Raw genomic sequence first — 4,494 nt, forward strand, 5'->3', positions numbered from 1 at the left:
TTCCTTGGGGCTGGCCAGATTGGAGCAATCTCAAGATTAATCAGCCGAAATTGCGAGGATGATCCGGTTCTTGACTGAAGATTAGAGGCTTCGAATGACCCGTCCGTGTTTTTGTATCGTCTATTTGAATGTTTTGCGTTCTTATCTCATTTTGTATTTATATATATATATATATATATATACATAAGAGAGTTACTACAATCAATATGGCTGAACACGACATCAGCAACACAGAATGAAAACAACAGCTCAACTGGTAAACAGATTCTTTCTAACTGTATAGCTGTAGTTAAAGCAGAAACCGTAAGTGCAAAACTCACTTTTTTTTTTGAGTTATGAATTCAATACTGATTTATTCAACTGTGATGAAAGAGCGAAACAAGACTCCGTTGTTGGCTATATGAAACGATTTAGTGGTGGCGCAATGGCCCAGTGGTTAGGGCAGCGGACTCGCGGTCATAGGATCGCGGTTTCGATTCCCAGACCGGGCGTTGTGAGTGTTTATTGAGCGAAAACACCTAAAGCTCCACGAGGCTCCGGCAGGGATGGTGGTGATCCCTGCTGTACTCTTTCACCACAACTTTTCTCACTCTTACTGTCCTGTTTCTGTTTACCTGCATTTCAAGGGGCCGGCCTTGTCACTCTCTGTGTCACGCTGAATATCCCCGAGAACTACGTTAAGGGTGCACGTGTCTGTGGAGTGCTCAGCCACTTACACGTTAATTTCACGAGCAGGCTGTTCCGTTGATTCGGATCAACCGGAACCCTCATCGTCGTAACCGACGGAGTGCTTCCATATGAAACGATCGTAATCATATTGGGACGATCTGCATCCAGAATTAGATAACTTTTCTACGAAATAATTATCCCAACAAGCAACGTTTGTGACACGTAGGAAGACGGTTAATGAATTAACCTTCTGCCCAACACTATAAACGAAAACAAAAACGTGCACGATGTGAGAACATCACGGGGTTTCGCAATTAGCGACATTACAACAGATTCCTATACTACTGGCCAGCCAAACAGCATTACTGGTTAAAGTAACTGATCGCTGTTCCCCTTATTACGAGTAAGATAAATTGTAGGTACAACTGCAACGATTATTGTAGTAGTAGTAGTAGCAGCAGCAGCAGCAGCAGCAGTAGTAGTAGTAGTAGTAGTAGTAGTAGAGGAGGAGGAGGAGGGGCGTTCAATAAGTAATGCCGGATCTTTTCAATTCTGAAGCCAGGACCACAGATCTTTCTACTTAACTAAATATTCTGAAACTTCGTATGCTGATAGAGTCTAGCAAAACAAGACACAGGTTGGAACTAGTTTATTTGAGAAAAATCTATTTTATGACTTTAATCGTAGATTAAAACTGCGAATTTTAACCAATCAGATTGTTTGTTTTCATGTGTAAAACTTGACTGCATTCTATTAGTGTGACGTAGAAAGCGCTTTTGTGACGTACTAACGTTCGGAAAACTGTAAACAAACACAGAACGTAACGGCAGACGAAATACGGCTACGCATTTCGCCCGGCGTGCTAACGTTTCTGCCAGCTCTTTGCTTTTTTAATATTACCTTTCGGCGAAGTTTCGCTTGTCGTAGCACAAGTTTTCCGTCGATTTCCGTAAAAAACTTTTATTTTTTACATAAGTAATGAGAGCGAAAGAGACTAAGAGGAAGCGATTTTATGACGAGGGAAGTTTGTCTTTGAAGTTACCGTCTAGGGGAAGCATTGATGTACATGTGTGGTGTGTGTGTTTTTGATGGGGTGTGGGAGACAGTATGTTGTGTAGTGAAGTGCTTCTGTTAGTGTGTGTGAAGAGACAGAGAGAGTAATGTGTGAAAGAGAGAGATAACTGAAATTTTTTACTCGGTGTATGTGTATATGTATGTCTGCATGTATGTGTGTGTGGTATGTATCTATGTATGTATGGCCGATCATCGTAATTACGATGAATCGGCCATACATACATACACACACACACATACATACACACACACACATACTTACACACATACACACACACATACATGTAGACATACAGAATGGAAACATTTTCAATTTAATACATGTGTGGCTATTAACTAGTTTTAAATATTGTTATTAGAAGGTGGCTGACTATAGGATCCTGGAAACATGAGTACGTTAAATAATTAGAAGGATGCGCTTGTTTACATTTAAGATGTTTAATACGTCACGAAAGGGTGGTCGAGACGGAGTAAATAAAATAAAGCCGAATGACGGAATATCATTGGTTAAAATTCTAATTATTAAACAACGTTAAACTTAGAAGTTACAATTCCGTTTTCATTCTGGTTTACAATTAAGTTTACTTTTGACACATTCTACCAGTATACGAAGTTTCAAATTGTTTGGTTCAGTAGGAAAAATTTGAAAAAACTGGCTTCAGAATAGAAAAGATCCGTAATGCCTCTGACCCACTTGCCTTTGTTTGATTTAGCTGAAATTTTGCATGTGCAATTATTAATATCTCTATAGATTAAGTGGCAAATTACAGCTCCGAACTAATTGTGGTTTCTGATTTACATGTGTTTGAAATGAGTCAAGTGGGAAATGGAGCATGTTGAGTACCGAGCAGTGATCTGGTTTTTGTATTTGAAATGACGCACACCACAGGAGACTTTTAATGAAATGAAAGTAACTTATGGTGATGATGCCCCATCATATGACCTTGTAAAACGCTGGCATCGTGAATTCAAACATGGTCGGAACTCTGTGGAAACAGCTCCCAGATCTGGTCGCACCCCTTCTGCCATTGATGAGGCATCTGTCCGTCAAGTTGAGGCTGCCATTTTGGAAGATGGACGCATAACTATTCGCCAAATAGCCCATGAGGTCAAGATTAGTACCGGGTCTGTGGAAACTATCATTCATGACCATTTGCATATGCAAAAGGTGTCTGTCAGAGGGATTCCCAGGTTGCTCACACTTTTCCAGAAGCAAGAACGCAAGAATTCCAGAAGCAAGAATTTAGGGATGTGCCAAGAAGATGAGTCAAAATTTTTCAAAAGACTGATTGCACAGAATGAGACCTGGGTCCAGTCAATGCAGTGGAAGCACCATGACTCACCTCCTCCAAAGAAGGCAAGGGTGCAGCCCTCCGCTGGCAAGGTCATGCTCACAGTCTTCTGGGACCAGGACGGAGTAGTGATGACAGATTTCCTGGCAAAGGGTACCACAATTACAGGAGCCTATAATGTTTCACTTTTGAGGAAATTAAGAGAAGCTATCGAAACCAAGAGGCGGGGCAAGATCAGCAAAGGCATCCTCTCCTGCAGGACAACGCTCCGGTCCACAACTCGCGTGTCGCCAAATCAGAAGCACAGGCGTGCGGCTATGAACTCTTCCCCCATCCCCCTACTCTCCTGACCTTGCACCCTCTGATTTTCACCTCTTCCCAGCCATGAAGTTGTTTTTGAAAGGAAAGCGTTTCCCAGATGATTCAGCCTTGATTTCTGAAGTCACGTCGTGGTTGGAGGACCAAGCTGGGGTCTTCTATGAAAACGGTCTTCAGAGCTGCATCAAACGATGGGAGAAATGCGTACCTCTGGGTTGTTCCTATGTAGAAAAAGACTAATACCTGTGCCAAGTTTCGTTGCTCTACTGCTATGGGAAGTAGGTCAGGGGCATTACTTATTGAACGCCCCTCGTAGTAGTAGTAGTAGTAGTAGTAGTAGTAGTAGTAGTAGTAGTAGTAGTAGTAGTAGTAGTAGTAGTAGTAGTCAGGATTATGTTATCGGTGAAATATCCCGTCACTGAAATTTTTCGAGATAAAATAACTTCAGCTTTGAAGCACTCTCGCAAGGAGACTATTGTTTTGAGCTGAGCGGGGGTGCTAGATTCCCTTGTTCGAAAATATAAGGACACAGATGGTGTCGTACAGCCAGCTGGAGACGATTTTGGAGCAGGTGCCTTTTTCAGATCTTTGTGGCTATCGTCACTGCATGTTGAAATCTTTTTTAAAAAAAAACTTTTTAAAGTATCATATAGATGTCATTTTTGACGCTGAATCCGAATTTGTTATTCATTTACTACAGAAAAATTTTGCGAAAATGTTGCAGGTGTTCAAAGTTTGATAATGTTTAGAATTTTCAGCCAATCAGAAAACAGCGCGTTCGCTGCCTCTTCCATCATCTGTCACAGTAGCGCGCAAGAGGCGGGGGGCGGGGGGGGGCACCGGCATGTCAAAACATTAGACTAGCTACAGTAAACAGGCGCAGGAGTGGCTGTGTGGTAAGTAGCTTGTTTACCAGCCACGTGGTTCCGGGTTCAGTCCCACTGTGTGGCATCTTGGACAAGTGTCTTCTACTATAGCCTCGGGCCGACCAAAGCCTTGTGAGTGGATTTGCTTGACGGAAACTGAAAGAAGCCCGTCGTATATATGTATATATATATATATAATATATATATATATATTATATATATATATATATATCGTGACGTATATTTGCCATTTGGTGTTATATATATATATAATA

General features: G+C 41.5%; 1 long non-coding RNA gene across 1 annotated transcript in view; it reads left to right on the forward strand.

The window, feature by feature from the left end:
- LOC118763294 overlaps nucleotides 1-1,087 on the forward strand; it is an 18,065-nt gene extending 16,978 nt beyond the window's left edge. Inside the window, exon 5 of the long non-coding RNA XR_004999045.1 lies at nucleotides 1,078-1,087. This is a non-coding gene — a long non-coding RNA (uncharacterized LOC118763294). The remainder of the gene's footprint in view (nucleotides 1-1,077) is intronic.
- Nucleotides 1,088-4,494: the final 3,407 nt, after the last annotated feature.

This window comes from Octopus sinensis, linkage group LG4 (genome assembly GCF_006345805.1).
Source record: "Octopus sinensis linkage group LG4, ASM634580v1, whole genome shotgun sequence".
Lineage (NCBI taxonomy): Eukaryota > Metazoa > Mollusca > Cephalopoda > Octopoda > Octopodidae > Octopus > Octopus sinensis.